The sequence below is a fragment of the Mirounga leonina genome, unplaced genomic scaffold (genome assembly GCF_011800145.1).
Source record: "Mirounga leonina isolate KUSES-001 unplaced genomic scaffold, KU_Mleo_1.0 Mir_176, whole genome shotgun sequence".
NCBI lineage: Eukaryota > Metazoa > Chordata > Mammalia > Carnivora > Phocidae > Mirounga > Mirounga leonina.
The window spans coordinates 16,863,095-16,889,185 of record NW_023270454.1 but is presented as its reverse complement, the minus strand read 5'-3'; the positions used below and the strand labels follow the sequence as shown (position 1 = coordinate 16,889,185).

The 26,091-nt window shown below is 40.5% G+C and overlaps 1 long non-coding RNA gene across 2 annotated transcripts; it reads left to right on the top strand.

Annotated features, from left to right (window-relative positions):
- The first annotated feature begins 1,582 nt into the window (after nucleotides 1-1,582).
- LOC118022158 lies at nucleotides 1,583-24,200 on the top strand. 2 transcript variants are annotated; one of them, XR_004682384.1, is made up of 4 exons: nucleotides 1,583-1,804; nucleotides 5,171-5,202; nucleotides 17,623-17,699; nucleotides 23,977-24,200. It is a non-coding gene; the product is annotated as an uncharacterized LOC118022158 (long non-coding RNA). The 2 variants fall into 2 exon arrangements; XR_004682385.1 differs by lacking the exon at nucleotides 5,171-5,202 and having other exon boundaries at nucleotides 1,591-1,804.
- The last annotated feature ends 1,891 nt before the right edge of the window (nucleotides 24,201-26,091 follow it).

Genomic DNA, 26,091 nt, shown 5'->3' with positions numbered 1-26,091 from the left:
GAAGGAGCTAGAGATGGGCTCCTGGATTTGTAGGGGGTTACAGAAACATGAACAGAGGAAGGTTCATGATCCACATCAAGGGAAGAGCAGAAGTGGAGGAATTTCTGAAGAACCCACAAAAGAAAGAGTAGACTGTAAAAATCTGCCAGGTCCAGAAAGCTCAAAGGAAGCTTTGGACAATATTGGTCAGGTGAGAAATCTTCTCTGGGAGATCAGGACTTCTGGAAGGGCCAGGCTGGATGATTCATTTCTGAGCAGTGGGACCTGTAAGATCCAGCTCAAAGATGGCTTCTCCATTCACACATCTGGTGCCTTGGTGCTCCTTGACCTCTCTCTCTCCACATAGCATCTCATCCTCCAGGACCTTTTGCATGTGGCTTGGGTTTCTCATTTACCAGTAGTCTCAGGATAGCAGCATGGGGCTCCAGAACACCCTTGCAGAAGCTGGTTGTCCTCCTATAGGCTGAGCCTGGAACCAGAGTCATATCATCCCTGATGCTCCCTATTGGTGAAAGTTGCCAGAGTCCAGTTCAGATTCAAGAGGAGGGGCAATAGAATCCACTTCTCCATGGAAGGAGGATCAAAGGTTTTGCAGCTTTCTTTCATCCTTCATATAGTGGTCTTAATTTTTTTAGTTTCTGGAGCCTTCTGAGAATCTAATAAAGGTTATGGGAAAATGTGCTCTTACCACATTGTATGTGCAGTTTTGATGGAAACACTTACCCTGAAGACTTGAATGTCTAAAATAAAGCTGCTTGATGAGTGGAATTATAAAAATAGCATTATAATCATTGGCTCGATGTCAGATCCATTGGTCTGCTCACTAAATCCCTATCTCCTTGGCCCCTTTCTTTCCTCTTTAAGCACTCTTGATTTCCCTTGCCCCCACCCTAAACTTCTCTTCCATTCCCCTTGAGGTTTGTCTCTGAAAGACTCTTGGTTGTAGTTCAGCAGTTCTAATTTCACAAGGTTCATTTCTCTCAGGGTAGTAATAAACCTATGAAGTATGACTGAGTCAATATTTCTCTAAATGAGTTTTTTGTCCATAATTTATACCCAGCAGCAGACATTCTGTGACTAGAAAGACAGAAAGGAAATAGTCTCCTGGGACAATATTTTAACTGACAACTGGTTTCCTTCTACCCAAACTGTCTACCAGGATTTTGTTTTTTATCAGCCACAGTAAATATAAAGGTTTTTTCTCAATTTTGTTCTGTAAACATATGATTGCTGCATCCTGCAGGAATTGAAATTAGGCATCCCGGGCTTGGGAATTTTTTTGAAACAATAAAAGGCTTCTCAGGCTTTGTCTTTTTATGAGGATGCTTTGCATCCTGCTCAAATGCCTTGTAATGTAATCTCAAGACACAGCTGTTGTTTCAGAAAGTTCATTCATGTCGGCAGCAATTAAAAAGTCCTTTGTTTTCTAAACATGCTTCCCTGGCTTGCCTTGAAGTGCTTTGCAAACAATGATTCCTGCAGCTTGAGGAAAGGAATCTTTATTGTGTGTGGCAGAAAGGGTGTGCCACATTCATTTCAGTCTTGTTCCATGATTTACAGCAGGTACACCTGTGCATCTTCCTGACAATGAAGTTTTAAATATAGAAAACCCTCAGTCATCACTTTGCCACTTTAAGATATGACCTCTTGTAGCAATGAGTTAGAGCATGCTTAGCAGATGGGATGAAAATCAGACCATGCTCTTGGAATTGCTATGTTACCCTGTTTTCTTTTTTATCTTTTATATATCAAAATGGATGCATCCTTGGGACTTGTGCCTTAATAGCCTGTTTTACCCTCTCAGGTAAGGTGTGCACTATGGGACAATACCTCAAGGGCTCCCTGTGTATGCTTTGTGCTTCACGTTAGGGACACCTGGAGAATGAAGAATTGAAGGAGAGACATGTGATGTGATTTCAGAGCATTGAAAGGCAGGTTCTTTCCCAGTCAGTCCTGTTATCGTCTCTCAAGAGTAAATGAGTTGATTCCTTTGAGAGGATTAGAGAAAGTATGCATATCAGTATCTTATCTAACTCTTCCACCTGTGGAATGGGGCCTTCTATGTATTAGGATAAATGTCTGTTATGAACCTCAACAAATATTAGTGTCATTGGGGCGCCTGGGTGGCTCAGTCAGTTAAGCATTTGACTCTTGATTTGAGCTCAGGTCATGATCCCAGGGTTGTGAGATGGAGCCCCTCGTCAGGCTCTGCACTGGGCATGGAGCCTGCTTAAGAGTCTCTTTCTCTCTCTCCCTCTCTCTCTGCCCCTCCCCACTTTCTCTCTCCCTCTCTAAAACCAACAACAAAAACAAGTATTAGTGTCATTAATACATCTGTATGTCTTTTGGATTGCTATACATGTACTATTTCTCATCTTAATTATGTGTGTGTGTGTGTGTGTGTGTATGTTGTGGTGGGGTGGTGGTTAGGGAGCTAATTACATAACAAACCCTTTCTGTGTGTTTCATTTCCAGACTTTTTGCTTTGGGGGAGGGGAGAGAAGTAGGGATGGAGTGGGTGAAAGGGAACTAAAAGAACTAATTTTTTTTAAAAGATTTTATTTATTTATTTGTTGGGGAAGAGAGAGAGAGAGAGCGAGCACAAGCAGGGAGAATGGCAGGCAGAGGGAGAAGCAGGCTCCCCGCTGAGCAGGGAGCCTGACACAGGACTCCATCCCAGCACCCTGGGATCATGACCTGAGCCGAAGGCAGGTGCTTAACCAACTGAGCCATCCAGGTGTCCCAGAACTGCTAAATTTATAACAAGCTAAAGCCTCATTGTTGCACAGCCAGGGGATGTGTTTTCCCTTTACTTTTTAAGAAAATATTCTATTTACTTATTTGAGAGACAGAGAGAGAGCCAGCATGAGGGAGGTGGGAGGAAGGGCAGAGGAGAGGGAGAAGCAGACTCCCCCCTGAACACAGAGCCCAACATGGGGCTCGATCTCCAGACCCCTAGATCATGACCTGAGCTGAAATCAAGAGTCGGCCGCTTAACTAACTGAGCCGCCCAGGTGCCCCAACAGTGAGTTTTATATTCTTGCAAATATCAAAAAACACTACAGATTCCATAGCCTAGGGAACACATAAAGGTAAAATAGGACAAAATATTTCCAATTCAAATTCCATAAGTCTGCAGATTCTGTAAAGTCTGATGACATTATAGTAAAAAGTGTCAGACAGACATTAGAGTGGATTTTTAAAAAGTGAAGTTGTAAATGTCTTGCAAGCCAGTTGGTGCACATACATCTTGGCTCCATTATAGCAGTATGATTTACGTGGCTCAGACTTCTCTTAGCTGGAAAGCTGCCCGTGATAGCATACCCTTTCTCACCATGGCTGAGACTCCCAGTGAAAGGCAGCTGGAGCAGCACAAGGGGTGCCATCCTGGGGGTCTGTCTATACCACAAAACATTTTTCTTAGTCTGCCTTTAGGAAAAGAAAGATCGACATAATCCTAGTTTGTAGAGTTAGAGTTGATCTGCAGTCACTAGTGAAACCTTACTTTCCATGAAAAGAACAGCAGAGATTAAGTGATTGTCCAGGTCACACACACTGCTTAAACAGAGCCAGGATCTGAACCCAGGTCTTTTGACTCAGTTATTCTTGAATAGCAAATCAGAAAACTCGACATGACTGTACTAGGTGCTAGAGACTGAAAGTTTGTGTCCCCCCAAACCCATACACTTAAACGTAACCCTCAATGTTATGGTATTTGGAGGTGGGGGTTCTGGGCGTTGAGTTGGTCATGAGGGTGGAGCTCTCACGAATGGGATTAGTGTCTTCATAAAAGAGATCCCAGAGAGCTTTCTAGCCCCTTCTGCCATGTGAGGACACAAGCACAGCCAGAAAAGAAAGTGGGTTCTCACCTGACACTGGATCTGCCGGCACTTTGACCTTGGGTTTTCAGCCTCCAGAACTATGAGAAATAACTGTCCATTGTTGAAGTCACCTACTCCGTGACAGTTTGTCATCGCAGCCTGAATGAAGACACTAGTTTCGGTTTTGTTTTTACAGTTTTATTTAGATATATTTCATATACCATAAAATTCACTGATTTAAATAAAGGGTACAGTTCTGCGTTTTTTAATATATTTGTTCTTATCAGTTGAATATTGTGCAATCATCACCACATTTTAGAACATTTCAATACAAGGCATGCCTCCTTTTTTTGTGCTTAGCTTTATTGAGCTTTGCAGATACCATGTTTTTGGTTTTGTTTTGTTTTTTGTTTATTTGTTTTTTGTTTTTTTTTTTTAAACAAATGGAACGTTTGTGGCATCCCTGCATTGATTAAGTCCATTGGTACCATTTTTTCCAACCTCATTTGTCCACTTCCTGACTTGTGTCACATTTTGGTAATTCATAGCAATATTTCAAACTTTTTCATTATTATTATATTTGTTATGGTGATCTGTGATCAGGGATCTTCGATGTGACTATTGTGCTTATTTGGGGACACCATGAACCACACCCATTTAAGACCACAAACTTAACTGTTCCATAGGTTCTGATTGCTCCACTGACCAGTGTTCCCCTATCTCTTGTCTTCTCCTTGGGCCTCCTTATTCTTAGAGCCCAACAATATTGAAATTAGGCCAGTCAATAACCCTACAATGGCCTCTGAGTGTTCGAGTGAAAGGAAGAGTCATTTGATGCAGTGAACTTCATTGTCGTTTTTTTTTTTTTAAAGATTTTATTTATTTATTCATGAGAGACATAGAGAGAGAGGCAGAGGGAGAAGCAGGCTCCCAAGGAGCAGGGAGCCCGATGCGGGACTCGATCCCAGGACCCTGGTATCATGACCTGAGCCGAAGGCAGACGCTTAACCATCTGAGCCACCCAGGTGCCCTTCATTGTCGTTTTTTAAGACATTACTACTGTGGCCAGTTGGACCTTCAGAAACCACCAGCCTGACCACTCAGCAGCCATCCACATCGAGCCAAGACCCTCCACCAGCAAAAAGATTATGACTTGCTGAAAGCTCAGATGATGGTTAGCATTTTTTAGCAATAAAGTATTTTTTTAATGAATGTATTCACTTTTTTTTAGACATAATGCTCTTGCACACTTAATGGAGTACACTATAGTGTAAACATAACTTTTATATGCACTGGGAAACCAAAAAATTCATCTGTATCATGATATTGTGATATTTGCTTTATTGCAGCAGTCTGGAACCAAAACCATAGGATCTCTGAGGTATGTCTGTTCTCCAGAAAGAAAACCTGTCTGCATTAGTACTTGTTCTCTGCTCACCAGCAACTGCCTCCACCTCCCAGCTTTGGGCAACCACTAGTCTACTCTCTGTCCCTATGGATTTACCAATTCTATAAGTGTGATCAATACAGTATGTGGTCTTTTGTGCCTGGCTTCTTTCACTTGGGATAATGGTTCAGGGTTCATCTATGTTGTTCCATGGAGCAGAACTTTACACTTTTTATTGCTGAATAATATTCCACGGGGGAGACAAGCCACATTTGTGTAGCCATTCATCAGTTGATGGCCATTTAGGTTGTTTGCACTTGTTGGCTATTATGAATAATGCTGTGGTGAACATTGAGGGCAAAATCTTTGTGTGCATCTATATTCTTACTTTTCATAGGTGCATAGCTAGGAGTGGAATTGTTGGGTCATATGGTAACTCTATGCTTAATATTTTGAGGCCAAACTGTTTTCTACTAGTTTGTTTTTAAAACAAAGTCAAAATGTTATGTTAACAACCACTGTGAACCAGGACAGCTTTTGACCAATTAAAAATATATATGACTACATCTGCACAGATCTGTATGGGCTAGTACACGTTAAAATGAAAAGGCACTTTCTCAGAGCTACAAATGCCTATATAAAACAAAAATCATGGTTTTCACATCACAAATAATTTGCATGGTTTACATTTAAACCAGCTAACGTATAATAGACTTCTGATCTGCAGGTCTACAAATATGGCCAAGTTAATGTCATTGCAGAACTCTTCCATTTTGCATCTCTAGACATACAAAATGACAACAGGTTTTTGTTAAGGATGTTAGGATATTTTTTAAAAAATGGAAAAATCAGCAAGAGAGAAGAGTGCCATTAACAGGAAGGATTTACTTTAATGCTAAGGTTCTCTGAACACCAACTTCAAGAAGACTTTGACATCAGTGTTGTGCACATACTGAAGAAAGCATTTGTCTGGAGCAGAGTTTGTAGGGCTATATGTAAACAAGCCAGAAAGAAGTAATTAGATTTTTCATTTGCATTTCTATCGAGGCATTTGCCAGCCAAGTTTTTTCTAACCTTATGCCATTTATGATGGTGATGCCAAGGCCCATGTTTTATTCCGGACTCCGCCACCACTTGTGGGACATCACTCTTTATCTCGGAACCCACCTTCATCTGTAGAATAGGAATAATTACCCACCTATCCACTTCAACGGTTGGTTGGTTATGTGAGAACAAACGAGATAGAACATAGCACGCAGTACTTTGTAACCTGTCGAGCCCTAAAAGGTAAAGCATTTATACAGGCCAAATAAAGCTGTGTGCTCATTGTAAATGTTCAAAGAGATATTTAAAATGCTGAGAGCACTGATAGTTATTTTTGTTTCTATATATACCTATGATTGATGACCAGTGCTATGTAAAGCACTTACAAATACATTTCTAAGCCAACAGGCACAAATGAAAATACTGGGGAGAATTGACAAACTTCCTTAGGTATTACATTGAACACGAAAACGATCTTCTTGACATATCTTAGAAAAAGCATGGAACAGAAATTACGGAAAAATGGAATTTATGTTTTGTGCAATGTCAGCTTGTTTCGTTCTTTTCTCTCATTTCCCACAGACAGCTGAAGTCTGTCATATTCCTATCTCTGCCTGTTGGAGCTGTTTTTATAGTTTTGTCAGCAAAAGTAGACGTGAAGGCATCTGGGACAGATCAGTGATGTGGCTGTTTTAAGTAAAATAATGTAACACATTTTCTTTGGTAACCTCTTGTGCCACCAGTACTGTTTTCTTGAAACAGTTTTTACAAGTTCCATTTTAGGGAAAAGAGAATGTGACATGAAGAGCTACCACAATTACGACAATTAGCAAGTTCGAAGCAATGCTGGGAATATGGACCTACGGTGTCATTTCCTTTTCACTTTTCCTCACTTACCAATATAATTATATTTTCATTAGCATTTGGGACTGAAAGTATTTCTAAAGTAAACATTTACTCTAAAACATACGTTAACAACACAGAAAGAGGGTGATGTGCTTTTCCTTGATGGAAGATTGCAGACAGAACAGGAAGCAAATAATAGGAAATTTTAGGAAGAATCTATCAAGTAAGAATAAATAATTATCATCTTGTTGAGAACATTCAATTTTGCTACTGCCTAATTTTATGAACAGCAGCTGCTCTGCCACATGATACCCAAGCATCAATATCTTAACACACACACACACACACACACACGCAGCTTGTTTTTTGTTATTTATTTCCTCAGCAGGTGCTATTTCTGGAGAAAAATGACTTGCATTATGAACATCTTCAATTATTTGCCTCGCTTCATATAACTTCCTATTTCTTCCCTCAAGTTCTCATTATTCAAAAATCATTTACCACTAAATTATAGAAAAATAGTTTCTCCTAAAGCAGAAGTGAAGTGAAGCTGGGCTTGAGTCAATAAACAATTATGAGGCTCTCAAATCATCAAGAAGATGCCGCCTCTGACATATGACCTGTTCTGGTCTCAAGGCGCACGGCACCGGTTTGTGGAGAGTATGGAAGGGGTCGTATTTTCTCTTCTCCTGAACTGATGGTCCCTGTCATCTCAACTTCAGAGAGAGTTTTTCTTTGGAAGAATCCAAACATATTAGTGTTTGGAGGATATCTTGAAGATGCACATGCACGTCTTTTTTCCACGAAACAGTCTGAAGTTCTAGTCGTATTTTGGCACCCAGAGCCAAACGTCGCTGGCTTTCAAGCCACAGTAACTAGTCCCATTGTTTTCTTGGTGGTTTGGTTGTGGTAGCGACTGCAGGGCTTGGATGGAGGCTTTGGGGCAGTCAGCCCTCAGTTCAGACTTGCCTGCTTATGAGCAGTGTGACTTTGTCAAATCATCGGGTTTATTGAAGCCTTGATTTCTTCATTTATGAATTAGAAGTATACGCACTGCACTGTTCTTTCAAGGATTTAAAAAGTGGGTGTAGAGTATATAGCACATGTTGTGTGTGGCAGACACTGTGGGGTTCCTTCCCCTTTCCTTGCCCACAGGATCCTGAGGCTACTGGAGTGACCGTGTGTCCAGGGCCAGGGGGTTAGTCGTGACTGTCTAACACCATCATGACAATCTCCGTTTCCAGCCCCATGATTGGTTTGGGGGGACACGAAATCCTGTTCTGGCCGATGACATGCAAGGGGAAGACTTCTGGGGCTTCTAGGGGAGATTGTCCATCCCGAAAGGACAGAGGGGAGGGAGGAAATGCTGTCCCTGGTGCTGGAATTCCTTGTGTCTGGCAGCCTCCAACCGGCTGTAATGAAACTGGGTGTGAAAAACCGAGACTGAGGAAGCAAGCCCAATCGTGTCATCGTGGAGCAACCTCTGGACTGCTTTGTCCAGCCTTCTGTTAATAAACAAGAAATCGCCTCTGTTTCAAGCACTCTGAGTCAGATTTTCTACTCTTTGTAGCCCAAAGTATCCAACTGAAGAAGTAGACTGTTACTGATATGTATTCATCAGTATATTTCCAAAAGGGCAAATTGATATTGAAGAAACGATTTTCACTGAGTTAATAGAAAATAATCCCCAAACTTAATCCCAGCTGTAATTCTAGAATAACTTTTTGTTTGAGAAATTTAAATTGAGAGATTTAAAAACATTTTAAATATATTTTTTTTCCTTTCAGGGAAGTTCTCATAATCATATTTAACCGATAGTTATCAGTTTTACTTAAAAACAGAGCAGAAAGGCAGATAATCATACACTGGATGGGAACTCAGTAAGTATTTTAGAGTCTAAAGTTTAGGTCACCTTTCTGTCCCTAATTAAAGGGCACATCAAAACCATCTCAAGAAATAGAACTGGGGTTTTAGAATGTTTGAAAAAAACCTACAAAATAGCAAAATTTCTAGCTAACTGTAGGTTAGGTTCATGTAGTGCATTATGTGGCGGGGTTAATAATTATGGATGTAGGAGGATAGATTCACCCTCGATCACCCATGGATGATAACTGATCTTTTATTTTCATAATTTACATGAAAGAAGGTCGTTCTTATTTCCCCTTTTATTCACACGGGCAACACGCACTGTCTTTCTGTTGTATTTCAGTCCTGATCTGGAGATTTTTCTTTTGTTCTGTTTATATCTGACAGACTACAAAGCTGAGAGAAATATAAAATTTCTGGGCATACCAATACTAGAAATCTGAAATCTTTTTGGATTTTATTAGACCCTGTGGTATCAACCAGGAATGTGTACCTTCTTTTGTCATTGTCTTGAAAGATACAGTTCTTTAAAAAAATTAGTGAGAAATGGAATACAGGTCAGGCAATTGATATAGTATATATATTTATATATAATAAATAATATATAGGTAATCTTGTATAATATATATTATGTATGTAATAATATGTGTAATATATATGTATTTTAAGTACTAGAAACTCTAACAGTTGATTGTTTGAATTTGTTCAATAGAGAGCACAACCTGTATATTAAAGTAAAATACATGAATCCAAAATACATGAATCCCTTTTATGAAGTAAAGGCTCTACTGTCATCATTAGTCATTCAAAAAAAAATTATTGCACAACTCCTATGTTTCAGGCTGATCTATATTCAGACCTGTAAAGGCCTTGGAGGTATTAGGTCCTGGTGAATAATGAAGATGTTCCAGAAGATCCCGCCACTCCCCTGGCTATACTTTCTGTTATTCCAAATATATTATCATGCGTGCATTAGTGTGTGAAAAAGCAGTCCAGAATGATGGCCTTTGTGCAGGCATGAGTGTATCCCACACTAACCTCATGCCAAGTGTGTTAGACATGTGGATTATGAAATGGGGCCTCAGGCAATTTAACCACTTCCTTTTAATGGCCAGAATTGTCCAAGTCTGTGTTAATTCTCAATTTGTTTAAAGCTTCGGATGAACAATCTTACTTTGGGCAACATTTGTTTGACATAAAGACTGAGGGCTAAAATGTGAGTAATTTTGAAACAGGTTTCCAAGATGACTAAAGAGAAATCATTGTGAACCATTACTTTGCCCGTGGACTGCCAAGGAGAGTGACGGGAGAACTACCTTCTAGTGTAACTGGTTTCTTTTGTAGTCTTGTGCGTTTTATGTTAATGGATCTAAAAACATAATTTTGAGAAGGGCCCATAGGCTTCCCCAGACTGCCTGACAGGTCTGTAAGCCAAGAAAGTTTACGAGCTGCTGAAAGGAAATGAAGCATTTTGTGCAACAGTGGCAGAAGGAAAACAGTAATTAAAATAATAGGAGAAACAAAAACTATAATAGTTTGGGTTTAGTGCTGATCGGTCCTATCTTTCCCCAGTGCATGGGGGTGAGGCTGGAGCTGGAAGGACAGCCTGGCTGATGTCTGCTTTCATGGGAACTCTCACCCATCCTCATGAAGGGGATTGGGCATAGCACCATGTGATGCTGGGAACAACCCTCTTGGAGCTGTCGGATTTAGTTATGGCTAAAAATGACCATATTTCCCCCAAAAGAAGCAAGTCCTAGTATTTGTCAGATTGAAGCAGGCAAGCTGTCATGATTTTTTTTCTCTGACCAAATTTTACTTTTATTGCTTTGTTAAAATATACCCCAAACATTGGTAATATCAACATACTTCATTAAATGCTTTTATTTGAAAAGTAAGACATTTCCTTATGTCAGTCCTGTGATACATTTTTTCACCTTAAATTTGCAAATTGGAAACAGGCCCAAAGATCAGTGCGTCTTGGGTAGCCTTACATAGTTCAGACTAGCTCTAATAGTTGATTTCCAACTTGCTCCGTGCCCTTTTTTCCACAGGCCTCCAGAATGAATGCAGGGTCAGACATGGTCATGTTTTCAGAGCCACCTTACTATTCATCCAAGGAACTTCTAAAGTTATACAGACTGCTCAGGAGTAAAGGCAGTTTTCCTCCAAGTGAGAAAATTGCAAATAATGAAAATCTGTTTAAAAGTTATTTAAAATAAAAATAAGATGTTAGTTATACTTAATGAAAACAGTCACGAAGTGTTATCATTTGCAATGTACTATTAAAAACTGCTGAAAGCCTTAACTCTTAGTGGGTTAAAAATGGAGAAACCTTGCCTTTTTTTTATGTTTCAGGATGAGGACGAGGAAGAAACTCAGCTTTATGTGGCTGAAAAATCCTTGTGTATTCTAATACTGCCACTTGCACATTTTCAGTGCTGTCTCTCCCTAGACTTTAAAGGCAGGGTAAAAAGTCCCTGATTTGGAAATCTGACTTGAGTTTCATTTTTGCAGCTGCTCAGCCTGAAAACCTTAGACTCTTCCTTGAATTTTCTTTCTCTTGCACCCCACATCCAAGTTGTCAGCAAATCCTGTCCTCTTTAGCCTCAAAATATATCCATGCTCTGCATTTCTCACCACTTCCTCTGAGAACATCCATCCATCCTGCCACCATCTCTCACCTGGAGGACCTTCAAACTACGGGCCTTCAGGCTGCTCTTCTGTTTCATCCCTTGCTCCACGGTAGTAGATTATTTCAAACGCCTTGGACAGAATGGAAGTCAGGTTGAGTGACTCCTCCATTCAGAACTCTCCAGTGGCTTCCCATCTCGCTCAGAGACTCACACTCACTATAGAAGCCCTTCTCAAGGCGTACCGGGCCTTTTGGCTGCCCCTGTTGGCTCTCCACCCTCAGCTCCCACGACTCTCCTCCACTCTGTCTGCTCCACTTGCTGTACCTTATCTCCAAAGCCTAGATCAGTGGCTGGCACATAGTAGGTGCTGAATCAATTTGGATAAATCCATGGTAATAACCCAGATATATTCTGGGCTCATATTGTCTTCTGAAATCCAAAGCAAATTGGCTTAAATCTTCCACTTTGTGTTGAGCTCCGAAGTCCTGGGAGACTTATATTTCTTTTTCGTTTCTACTGGCTCGGAGTTGCTATTCCTCTGAATTCCCCATTTCCATTCTTCATTCTGCTTTCCCTTTTCCTACTTCCTATTGGCCTGTTGGGTACGGTTCAGATCCTTCACTCCCTGAAGTTCTGTGTAGAGCCACCTTTTAGAGATTCAGAATAGTGGAGGAGATGAAAATACCTAAAATTAAATTACAGGACAACACATGAAATTAAGTTTTAAGTATCTGTTTTCTTAAAAGTCATTATTTTCTGCACTGGGAAGTTAAGATGGTTTCATGTGCTCAAGCGTCAGCCTCCCTATGTTTCCTTGGTTCTACTTTCTTCCCTTTGCAAGGATCTTTTCTCTACTGCATTCTCTCTCTCTCTCTTTTTTTCTTTTTTTAAAGAGAGAGAGAAAGAGACAGAGACAGAGACAGAGAGCAGGGATGGGGAGGGGCAGAGAAAGAGGAAGAGAATCTTAAGCAGGCTCCATGCCCAGCGTGGAGCCTGATGTGGGGCTTAATCCCCCTGAGATCACGACCTGAGCCTAAATCCAGAGTTAGACATTTAACCGACTGAGCCCCCCTGGGGGCCCTGCCAAGGTACTGCATTCTATTTTAGGACATCTGACTATCAGGACATGATTTCATTATTTTTTTTTAATTGAATTTATTTTATTTTTATTTATTTATTTTTAGAGATTTTATTTATTTATTTGACACAGAGAGAGAGAGAGTGAATAAGTAGGCAGAGCAGCAGGCAGAGGGAGAGGGAGAAGCAGACTCCCCGCTGACAGGGAACCCGATGCCAGGCTCCATCCTGGGACCCTGAGATCATGACCTGAGTGAAGGCAGATGCCTAACAGACTGAGCCACCCAGGCGCCCCAGGACATGCTTTCATTATTGAGCTAAAATCCATCTCATAGAATTTTTACCCATTTATGGATAAAATTAGTTTTCCTAATCTGTGGGGTCCGTTTAGAACAAATAGCAGCACCTTTGCAGTGTTACTCTGTCTTCAAGGGCTCTATGAAGATATTGAAATTCTGTATGTGCTTAACTAAACATGATTTTCTTAAAAATAAAACCATTCTTCCATACTGGGAAGTTGTATTCATTTTGGAAAAAAAATATACTTTAGATGGATCAGGCTGCAATTTTAAGCTCACGGGGCACATGGCAGGCTGCAGTTTTTGATAACATAGATTTTTAAAAATACTCCCATCACTGATCTCTAGATACAGTAAAAACTTTGGATATGTTTTGAATAGTCCAACATACATTTTATAAAATAGAAAAATAGTATACATGATATTTGAATTTATGAAGTTTATTGTTAAAACTTAGAAAAGTTACACCATAAACTGCATGAAATACCATATTTTGTGGGGAGAAACTTTTTATGAGGCTTAGTGTGCGGTTTCTCCAGAGCCTACACAAGACTGGCCTCCTCCTAGAGGACCAGCTATTCATTTATGTGCATCAGGTAGAGAAACTTAAGTAAAACAACGTAGGCAGCTTCACTCCAATTCTTGGCATTAAGCAAAGCTGATGATTAATGAAGTACAATGGTAATTGGCTCTTGGTTACAGTTGCCTTGGACACTCAAGAAATGAGACTATAATGGATGGAAATATCTCAGTAGTTCAACTAGCGCTTATTCACTGAGGGATTAAGGTGACCTGACATGCTGGGATAAGCCTGGTTATATAAAATTGCATATGCTGTTTTTAGCTCTCCTTTGCATGGCAGTAATTTTTTTTCATTAAAATTCTTAGAGTTAGGAAGTATGCCAAAGAGAGAACATTATGAAGCAGACGCTACCGAAAACATATCAAACCCACCTGTTAGTCAACCTAAGAGAAATAGTTCCTTATTCTTGAAGTGACACTGCCCGATGCTCAGCAGCTGCAAAGCAGCTGTGATGTTACATTCCGTCAGGCTCCAGCCTTGTAGAGGTCTGTGCTTATGAGAATACCCACGAGAGTGCAGGAGGCCAACAATCACTGTCCATGACCATTTTACAGATACACCAAATGCCTCCTAGAGAAAGCATGTCTTTTTTCTTATGAAATTCTGCCAGCTTTGCACTTGGATTTGCCCCCGCTCCGATTTTAAGGTTCCTATACATTCAGATGTGTCATTTTAGTCTTAAACCTTGCCAATATCTGACCAGATCATGTCCACCCACTTGCATTAGCTTCAAGGACTAGTTTTCCACAAGCCTCTGCTCTTTTTTCTGGCTTCCAACCAGAGATTGCAGGCCTGCGTAGTCCGGGGGTGTGGTCGTAAGCAAGAGAGCACTCTCTCCACATAGATAGACCCGTGGGAGAAAGGTTTGCAAGGATCGACATCTGGATTATTTTTGGAAGAATAAGATGTAGGTCAGCATGGCGAGAGGCATATGGATGCATACAGTGCAGTGGACGGCACCGTATTGTCGGGGGCTTAAATGCCACTCAAAAGAGTTGGCAGTATTTCTCAGCTGAGGCTTTCAAGTAGGACAGTGAGACACGATCAGACCTTCAAGTGTTCTAGGAAGACAGCTCTTGTGTTAGTGCAAAGGACTTCAGGGGGAGGGAAGGGCTTGGAAGAGGCACTGAATGTTTTCATCAGTTCATGCCAAGGTCAAGAGTTTTTAAATTAGGGAAAAGGCATATGATGGATGAGAAGATGAATCGAAGAGCTATTTCCATGGTAGAATAGGTAGGCTTGACAACATAACAGAGAAAATGAGAAAATGTGAAGAGCTGAAGCTAGCCCAGAGTCTTCTAGCTTGTGGGGCCAGGAATGATAATAAGGTGAGGTGTGAAGCACCTGAGGAGCTGCTAAAAATGTTTGAGGTTTGGATGTATTGAGTTTGAAGGACAATTGAGTCATTTCTCTGTTAATTAATGTTCAGCTAGCAGGGAGAATTTAGGGATGTGGCCAGGGATGAAAGACATAGAGGAGGCAGTAATCTTAGTAGGAATTGTTTTCTCCAGTGTGAGCAAATGGGTCACTCCTTGGAAGGCAGGCCCGAGCTTTGTTCACTTATGTGCTCCCAGCCTCTAGCACAGTGATTGGCAGGAACATTACACTGAATAAATGTTGAGTGAAATGTGTCATTTTTACCATTCCCCCCTCTTATTTTTTTTTTTCCAGTTCTCTACCGATTACTTCAAAGAAATACTAACCTTAAATATTTCACTATTATTTTCCTCTCCCTAAGTTGGAAGATACTGGAGGAAGAGGAGATTGGATGATATTTCCAATGCCATGGTTAAGAGTATTCTAGATCTCTGATTTTCAGTCTTTTTAAAGCTAGCTTTGTTTTTCCTCATATTATGATTAATCACTTCCTCAAAGTCTCAGAGTTTATCATAGGTCCTTCAACTAAAATTAATTTTATTGTTTGGTTGAATGCCATAGCAACACATTGAAAATAAAACCAGAAATATTCAGTTATATAATATTAGAAAAGATTGGGTTTCAACAAAACATGTAGCCCTTCTAAAATAGAGGCATGGTTAAGATAGTAAGATAGGTTACGTATAAAACCAGGTCTTTGTTAGTAGAGTAATTAAAGAAATATTTTTGAAATTATGATTTTCTTTTAACAGTTGTAATGACATGGTGGAAAAGTTTGGCTTCATCATGAGTTTTAGCCTAATTGTTCTGTAGCCCAAATTTACTAATTTGAAATTTTGTAGCGGTGATGAGAAGGGGTGCAGTGAAGATCTAAGAACTTTCATTGCTTCTTGACTCTGTTATTTGCATGTTGTCTCTCTGTGTTTTTAGAAATTCCCAATGATATTTTTTTCCTGAAATAAGATTTTTATCTCTAAAGTCAGCTTTTAAGAGCTTTGATTGAAAAAAAAAAAAGGCATCTGGTATCATGTGATACAATAATTATAATGTGAATTCCCAACCACTTGTAAACTCCTTGAAGAAAGGAACTGAGTCTTTATATGTGTGTATTGATGTGTATGTGTGTTACAGCATTTATGTCAAACAGAGGATATTTCCTATCATTTCAATCCGAGAATAACATGGCATTTCCAAACTGGCAGACCGAAGTTAGAGAACGCCTATTAACTCTATTCTTGATGCCTCCAGTGAGTGAATCTAAGATGCAGAAAACTCACAGTGTCTTTTCCTTTTGCATTTTCTTTTCTATCCTAAGCCCAATGTCACACAGTAGGGAAATCTGAGCATTGATAGTCTCTCTCTCTGAGCATAAGCTGCACCAGTATTCCCCCCTCCCTTCCCCCCCCCACCCCCCCGCCAGGAATACTAGTCAGGACTGTCACATTCCCTGGCGGCTATGACCGCCTCAGGATAGATACATCCCTACGTAAGCAAGGAAAGCACCCCACGCCTGGGAGTCATATTCCACAAGGCCTAGTAACTCCTTGCTTTCTAAACGTTTCAAACACGAAGATGTGAGATTCAGCAGAGCGCTGTCCCTTGTCAGTCTTTCTCATTTCTCTGCTCTTCCTTCCCTGTGGCTGCCTTGGAGAAAAACATGAAACCTTCCAGACTGTTTCTAATTCCATAATCCCAGGTGGGCAAAAACTGCTTCTCTCTCCAACTAATGATCAGTTTATGATCTAAGGAGGAGGGTTGGCAGTCCTGGCTATTTTTGCCTTGTCAGTGCTGGTACAGATGCTGAGTTCATCCTGGTAGCTGTCCAGAGAGGTGTCTCCCTAAGGCACATGATAGAGACAGACTTGGACTGTTTTCTGAGGACCAATCTGGAAGTTTTTCTTTCCCCCCAAGGCCTTAGTGTACAGCACCAACATTACCTATTGAGTCTTTTAAAAGGGAAAGAACCTCTTTTGCATAGAGTAAGCTCCATTTCCCCCATTGTGTTTCCTACCCTCAGTTTAACATGGTGCCCTCCTTCACTGACCCGCCCCTGGGCCTGTTGCCACACTGTGTGCCAGCCCCCTGCCCACACCCCCTTCCTGGCTCAGGCACAGAAGGTCAACCTGACCCCCAGCATGGAAACAAATTAGTTTCTGATGGAAAAGGATTTGATTCCGATGCTGAATTCCTGAATTTTCCATCAGTCACCCAACCATAGCTCTGGCACTCTGCAGAGGTCCCTGAAGGAGACAAAATGATCTGAGGATACTCCAGCCAAGGAGGCCTCTTTACCACGAGGCACGACTCTGGCTGCACACCTCGGTCGTCCTGGTGCACAGACCTCACGAGGGCTGGCTGGGTTCCTCTGGCCTCTCATGTAAGCCTCCGCTTCTGAGGAGCCTAGGGCCTCTGATCCTGATGCTGCACAATCCTATCACTCGGAAGATGAAGAAGGGCATGGAAAGATAAACCCATGAAAAGTTCTGTTAGGCGTTCCCAGCTGGTGGCCCCTTCCCTGCGAAGAGTGGCTCAGGGCTGGTCTCCCTGCTTCTGCCACCCCGAGACCAGCTCCCAGGTGGAGAAGCCCCCTCTAAGGGTACGGAGGGCCCGGAGACCGGATGATTCTTTACCTCAGAACTTCCTCTTATTTTCTCTGTATTCTAAAACAATCCCCTCCCTTTTGCAGGGCCCTCGTTGTGTGCTTGGAGCCCTTTCTACCTTGACTACTGTTAGAACTTCTCTTTCTCCTTGAAGGTGGATGAGGTGGGTAGGTAGAGAGAAAGAAAAGCACTGACCTGTTCCTGGAAGCCAGTCATTCCAGTCAGTATAAGCCAAACAATTCAGTATTTCCCTGTTTTGGTGCATACGCCAGCCACTGACATAGGCCTGGCCCCCTCCTCCTTTTGGAGTTTCATGACCTCAGCTGATCAAGCCTTAGGCCTTTCCCTGGGCTCTCGGTTCCTGGGTGGGTTCTGTGTGTTGGGATCTCTGAGAGCAGCTGAGTGCCCCTGGGCAGGACTGCCCTTGTTCCTCTATTCTGGTCTCAGATGTGGTCCTGCCTTGAAGCAGGAGAAGGGGTACAGAGTGCTGGTTTTCCATAGGCGGGAGACGGGATGGGTGGGCCACCACTGGATTTCCTTTCCCATCACTTAATTTCTCTGCAGGAATTCACAGCACATCTGGGCCATCACTCAAGCTGTTCCTCTTTCCTTGAATCCTTTTTAGATTTTCAAATTTGACTCATGTCTTTCCAGGCTTTTGTCATTTTGCCTCTTCTAAGAGACTGGTCCCTCTTGGAAATCTAGAGATTTACTTCATACTATCTTGGACTTGTGTTCAGTGAGACATACTTGAGTCCTTATGCTAATTCTACCTTCCTATTTTTTTTTTTCCTCTCATACTGGTCAAAGTTATTTTGAGTTATTTGCAGAGTTCCAATTAATACATCTGGCCAACACTCCCAATCTGTTCAGTTTGTAATCTAAATGTCATCTGGGGCCCAAGCCACTTCTTAGGGATCTGATTAAATTCAATCAAACCCACTTCCCCAGCCAGTGATAGTCCAGAACTCTTCCTACAATTGCTGAATGTTTGGGGTCATTTCCTCATTCCCTAGATAAATGCTGTTTTGGTTCTTCTGCTTCTCACTTTGGTTTAGAGCAAGGGCTGGCAAACTATGACCGTGACCTGCAAGTCGAATTTGGCCTACTGCCTATTTTTGTAATCCCCCTTGAATTAAGATGGATATTGTATTTTTATATGGTTGAAAAAAATGGGGAATAAATATTTTGTGAAACATGCAAATTATATGAAATTCAAATGTCAATGTCCTAAAATAAAGTTTTACTAGGATGGATATGAGCCACACCCATTCATTCACGTATTGTTTATGGCATGATGTAAGGGCAGAGTTGAGTTGCTGGACACAGACCATGTGACGCACGAAGGCTGAAATACTTGTCATTTGGCCCTAGAAGACAGTGTTCTGATCTCTTGTGTAGAGGAAAAGACCAGCCTTTCAGTTTTCCCACAAGAGATTCACTCCCACCCAGGCTTTAATAACTTTAGTGAATTATTATGATTATGATTTGGGGAGAAGTTACACTGCAGGTGCACTCCTTTACTTTTTTCTTTGATCCACACCCTGTGCCTTATTTTCCCTTTTCTACCTGACCGTCTCCCTGTCTGGAGTAACTGGCAAATTTCTCTCCCTATCTCACAAAGCTCAGTTTCACCTAAAACATTGTCTCTTGAAGTGTCACCAGCATTCCCAGGCACAGGTACCTTCAATGAGGACACCTTTTCAACCGTTAATAGAATTGCGTTTTCCATCTTCCTATCCATTTTTTTTTTATGACCTTAAACAAAAAGCATCGTCTCATTGATGGTGTATCAGCTGCTTTACTCTACTCTTTGCTTTAAGATTTGTTAAAATATTTGAGAAACAATATAACTGATAACTAGAGTAAAAAACTGAAATCTATATGTTAAGTTTGCCAAGAAGCGTGGAGCAGGGTGTGGGGTGGGAGGTGGAGGATGGTGGGGCCCGGACGGATAATGATTCGCTCATTGGTGGCTAGTGGTAGTTGTTCACTTAAGATCAGGATGCACGTTTCCTGACCCCCATTATACCACGCTAGCTCCCCACGCTTCTTTTAACTTATTTTCCTAGCAAAGAATAATTAAAGCAAATAAACAAATAAGCAAACTCTAAATGTCACATATTTAATCCGGCAGAGCCGCATTGTCCAAAATTAACAATCGTGCCGTGGTGCTGAGCGTAGAAAGTTATTCCGGAGAGAATTACAGGTGAATTACTTGAGATGGCGCTCGCACTCCTGCGCGGACAGACAGGTAGACCGAGTGCCCCTCCTGAGCCTCCTTTGTTAAATAGCACAGCACCAAAGACAATTAGCTGTACTGGACCGTAAAAGAAATAATTATTTCACCTCCTAGAATATTCCGCTCTTCCTATTTTCCCACCTCATCACTAATTTAAGATAACTTGATGGCATTTAAGTAGGAGAAAAGAATTTGTATGTAAATGAGGGAAAGGGCAAAAATTGACTATTAAAGTCCTTTGGATTCTAGAAAGCTTCAAGTTTGATTAAGAAACCATGACTTTACAAAAGTGTTTAAGAATATCTGGAGATGTTTTTTCTATTAAATTACTTTATTTGGAGAATAATAACGTGATTCTTATTCTAGAGTAAAATGAATTCTGCAGCAGCTTTGTAATAAAAAAGCAACAAGGTGAAAAGTGTCTGAAAACTTTGCCTGCCTGAACTATACAGAGCATCATAACCAAATACATCAGGGGGTAGAGACATTTCTGCCAATTCCTTCTTATTTTTAATCTGACTTTCTGACATGATGTATACGTATATGATGTGTGTGTGTCTCTACATACACGTGTAGTAATAAAAAGAAAATCTTTTATTATTATTATTATAAAACAGTAAAATTACGATCTGCTTCACAGAGATATTTTGGAGATTCAAAATCATATAAACAAATTACATGGTTAAAATCATTCATGTTAATGCTTATTACTTGAAGGTAGTCACCAGTCATCTCTAAGAAGATGCAAGGTACCTTATAATTTTAAACAACTATAGAATCAGATCTTTACAAAAGGACACAGCAGAGACATCAGTTCAACGGTGAGGAAATAGGGAGGGCGATTTCATGGCCTCAAACCAGACAGGCTCTTAGAACATTACTGACGTCCTTTTTTGTTAGGAAGGAAGGGGAGAGTACATGGGAGAGCTTAAGTTGATCAGTAGTTACAAACACTTGATACCGTGCTTATACATTCTGTGTTAGGTTTTTAAACATCTAAGAATACCAAGTAAATGTATCAATACTTATTCGGCAAAGAAGAGAGAGGGAGAATGGGTGTATACACGTGGGGAGAATGAGCTCTGCATTAAGTTTTCCAGCATTGCATGGCAAGTTGAGAGACATTTAATAAAATTAAAATGGAATAAAATGTGACTCTTCTAACTACTTTTGGTAATGCTGCTATTGTCAATCAACTTTGACCTTGATTTAAGAGCAGATTGTCTAGGTGTTCTCTTGTTGGGAAAAAAATTTTTCTCATGAATTTGTTCACTGAAGCTTTTGATAAATCAGAGGGTTGGTTATAGGATATATTAAATACTCTCCTTGAAATCATTTTGCTTTATTCAATACATTGTACCAATTTTGTATAAATTCTAGACTTCAACTAGTTAGATCTGTGTATATAACTTTTGTCATTGAGTTTTTGGAGTTATGTTACAGATTTTGTGATTACAATATTACCCTATTCTCCAGAACATGACTGTGAGTCTCAAAGGGAGTTATTAACTAAATAAGATTTTGAACAAAATTAAAGAGCATGGTACATTATTTTGAGTTGTGGAAGGACTCCTTAGGGCTGTCTGTTAAAGCCTATGAATCCCTTCCCAGGATAATATTTTAAAATGCATACAATAAAATCTATGGGATTAAAGAGGGAATCAATTGTATTAAAATGCTTTTACCATTGGATTAAACAAGTTTGTGATGTAGTAATAGATGTGCTTCTATCTTTATATATGAATTGACAAGATAAATAATTTAAACTATAGACAAGTTAAAGTTCAATGTTATCTTTTAAATATCTATCAGTGTGAAGGCTAACTACTGTGTTGTCCTATGGAGGATTAGGAATTGAAATTGGATCCATCTAGATTTGAAAAACGTTAACATATAAGTTTTCATCTTTTTCCACATTTGGTCCACAAATGAGTGTAGATGTGGAACGCTGGAAAACAAAGTCATTGTCTGGGTATTGATATGCAAATACTTGATTTCACTATTAACTGAATAACTCCAAGATGAGGAATTATCCAGTAGTCAGCCAGCTCTGTTCCACAAGCATATTTATTTATTTAAGTTTTTAATGTAAATTCCAGTTAGTTAACATTCAGTGTAGGATTAGATTCAGGTGTTCGATGTAGTGATTCACCATTTACATAAAACACCTGATGCTCGTCACAGCCAGGGCATGGGCATCTTTAAAAAGGCAAGTTGGATGCCATCTGGAAGTGGATTTAATAACTACCATGACTGCATATTAGGCATGAGCATAAATAATCTTTTGAGATCTCTGGGACAACCGTAGTGTGATATGAAAATATCTCTGCTATTTGTGACAAAATGACAGATATCGCTAATACTTCTTTCCTACATTTATAATTGAGTGCAATGCTAAATTTCACTTAAAGGCATTTAAGATAATAAAAGATGTATTTTTTTTCCAGTCCAAGTTATGGACTCTCTCAGTGCTATCTGTAGGTCCCAGGTTAAGACCCACTAGAATGGAAGCAGAACAATGAGTGGTTATGTAGGATGGAACTATTCATTTCCTTCCTTTTCACTCTAATTTGGAGTGGAAGGATTGTCTTTTTTATGAACATAGATCACATTATAATACACAAAACAAAAGAGGCACAAGCCAGGTCTATTCTACAATGTCCTGCCAGCTCTTGAGGGTGGAGCTTGGGGTGGATATGGCTAAGGAGTGTGGTCCAGACAGGAGGACCTGTCTGGAGGGTTTTTACAGTTATCTACTCATGTTCTTGGTGGAGTCCATGGAGCTAAGCACAGAGCTATGTATATACCTCATGCTGAATCCTAGTTGAAACATGCACAACTCAAAGCCCAAACATCCCTTGAAATTCATAAACACTATTTATGACCTTTATCACAGTGACTCCAATAGTTACAAAGACTCTTGGGAATTCACCAGCTTTGTACGAGTGGTCTGGCTACTGCATACTCACATGGGAAGCAGGCCCGTAGGTTTTAGACATGATGTCAGATTCATGAACAGGGGAGCAGGGGTTGGGAAGTAACGTATCTGTGATCAGGCCCCAAGAAAAAGAGGAGAAGGAAGCTGGAGATTTCTGCGTCATACATTACTTGGTTAAAAAAAAAAAGAAGAACTCAGTGATTTTCATTTTGACATGACTCTTTGACTAGACAGTGTCAACATGAGTGGCTCAGGCTGATTCTGTCAAAATTCCATCTTTGTCCCCTTCGCTGTCTTCTAGAATTTTCAGTCAATTCTTTGGTCTTTCGGATGAGGAATTGAATCTTTAATGCCATCTTCTTTCACCTCATTGTTTAATCATTTAATATTCAGGAGATAAATAGTGAACATCTGCCATGTGCACCATTCTAAGCATTATGGATACCACGATGAAAATTTCCTGCTTGCAAGGAGTCTGAATTCAAGTTGGGGATGTACATAGACAATTTCATCTCACTTAACCCCAAGAGACTCTGGCTGGATGCCTTGTTTTGAAGAAGAGAATTAACATTTGCTGTATTTTGATTAGAAGCCTTCATTATTCATTATACAATACCTAATTCTTGAAAGAATCCCGTAATGGGATGGAGTTCCCACAGCATATCTACCAGTAGCCAGTATCTCTGAACAGATTTTTAGACAGACCGAGGGTCGAATCTTACTTCACTGCTTTCTGAATGGATCTTAGTCAAACTGCTTAACCTCCCTGAATACCAGTCTCCCCAATCTAATAAATTAGTGACATCAATAATCTACTTCACAGGGTAAAAATGAAATGAAATAAAGTAATTTAAAATATTGAGCGTACTGTGAGAACTCAATAAATGTTTCCTTTCTTACATCCTTCCATTTTAAGTTAATATTAAGGCAATTGTCTATTTTTACACATGGCCCTCTCTGGGATAGAGCTCCCATTAGGGTATGTATCAATGGCAACACTGGAAAGTATCCAGTGGAAATAAAAGCTTATGATCAATGGTCAGGTCTTGCCTTCACCCTACCAGTGCTCTAGGGACATACAACTGCTGCTACATTGGGCATGAAATGATTTAACTGTTATATTCTGTGCGACTGTTAACAGGGGATGTTTAATAGTGTTACATGGGCAGTGTCCTTGCTCTGTGGAAACTGGGAGTTCCTTCTTATTCACTTTCTTAAAAAAGAAAGTTTAATTTTCTTCTTCTCTTCCCTTTTTGACAGCAGGACGATGCTGATTTCACCAATGAAATAGCTAAGAAGAGCACAAAAGCAGACATTTCAAAGCATTCCAGACCTAAAAGGAAAAGAAGGTCCTGGAATGTTCAGAAGACCCGCCCGAAGCAATCCCTCAGACCCTGAGGGAGGAAGAGTCCATATGAACCACACTAAAAGTTAGAATTTATTGTATATCAGTAAGTTTAATAAAATTTATTTTGAAAAGTATATTTAAACACTAAAATAAGATAATGTGTATCTGTATTTAAAAATCACACTGTAGATTTAGCTTGTTTAATACTGTTGCTGGTCCTGCCAATATACACTTTTGTTTACTACTTTTAGATCTTTGAGATGACCTTTATCATTTAAAATAATATGCTTATGCTTTTACTTATTGTTTCATCACCTATAGATGGCATCTTTCTTTTTTAAAGATTTTATTTATTTGGCAGAGAGAGAGTGCGCACAAGCAGGGGGAACAGCAGGCAGAGGGAGAGGGAGAAACAGACTCCTCCCACCAGGACCCTGGGATCATGACCTAGCCAAAGGCAAATGCTTAACCCACTGAGCTACCCCCAGGCGCCCCCCCTCTAGATGACATCTTTAAATACTCTGCCTTATAAATGGGAATTTTACCTTTGTTAACCTTATTTTTATATCTTCTTTCTCTCTTCTACTTTTTAGTTGTTGAAGTCAACCTCATACTTAAAAGGGCAGAGGAGGAGGTTATCAGGCAAAAAAGTCAGGAACAAAGGTTTAAAGAAAATATAACTTTTTAGACTTTTTAGATTTTGTAGTATATTTTCTCTGGCTTTTACTTCTTTGATCACCTATCTCAGGGCTCTCAAACTTTTCTGTGTGTCTATAAGAATGAGCCAGAGTATTTCTTCAATATGGAATTTCTAGCATTCAAACCCTATCTTTGGAGCAGGTATGGAAATCTTCATATTTACCAAGCACTGCAGGCAATTTTGAAGCAGGTTACCCTCAGAGCATACTATACAAAATATCAAATTTCCTTTCCCTTGGTGATGACTATCTTTTGGCCCATGATAGCAGAAGATGTCATTCCAAATGTGATCCATGTGCATTCTACATCTAGTGGGCTGGCCAGCTAATCTAGAGACCATACACAGTCATATGGCCTGGAGTTACTGGAAATAATTGGAACTCAGTAGATGGAATCTAGGAAATACATTTGTAGTGATGAATAATGTCCCCCATCATGCACCAGTTTATGGCTTGGGTTGGTAGATAGCAGCACTATGTTTCATATACCCTGAAGGAGCTCTTTCAATGAGAACCAGCTGCTTTAGCAAGTGGTTCACCCGGTCTTTGCAGAGATACCTGGAGTGCTCCCCAAGAAGACTGCTCACCTGATCGGTTTACTGAACGCGAACAAAGAAATTGAGGATATTTTCCCTTCAACAGAAGAGATGGTGGAGCTAGTATGTAGCATTCCAGTTACATACTTCCAATACACTAGGAGAGAGGCCACTGGAATCTTCCTTTAATTCTGATGTCATGGCGGAAAGCTTAGAGGCCCATCCATCTCTACTTTTGGACAGCTAAGGGGCACATTATAAGGAACCTCACTTCCTTTGCATCTAACTTCAGGGACATATGACAGGACATAACAGATATATCCTTGTTGCTGTTCAGCAACACCGAAACCAGTGAGGGTTCAATCAAATCAGGAAAACAGAACGTCTAAGTGGTCTGGATTCAGGTGGTCTCCCACAACGGAAAAAGATGTTGAGGAAGTGAAGGTCCAGAAGAGGGCGCGAGAGGATCAGCTAAAGCATATGAATGGGTCTTCCTGAAGTCCCGGTGTGGGCGGGGGACATGGGGGCAGCCCAGTCTGAGGACTCCACAGGCAAGAGGCTGGCTCTGATCCTTCTATGGCAGGGCAGAGGAAAGAGCCGACCAGATGAATTGGGTGCCAGGGGTGGGGGCGGTGGACCACATGTGAGCCCCCAGGAGAGAGGGCTGTTCTGGAGCCGCTTTAAGTCCTGTTCGAGAGGACTCTGCAGCAGGGGGTGGACTCCTGAATTTACAGGGACAGAAGGACCGAACATGCCCGCCAGAGGAACGTGTATTGCTGCCGTCTCTGTAAGT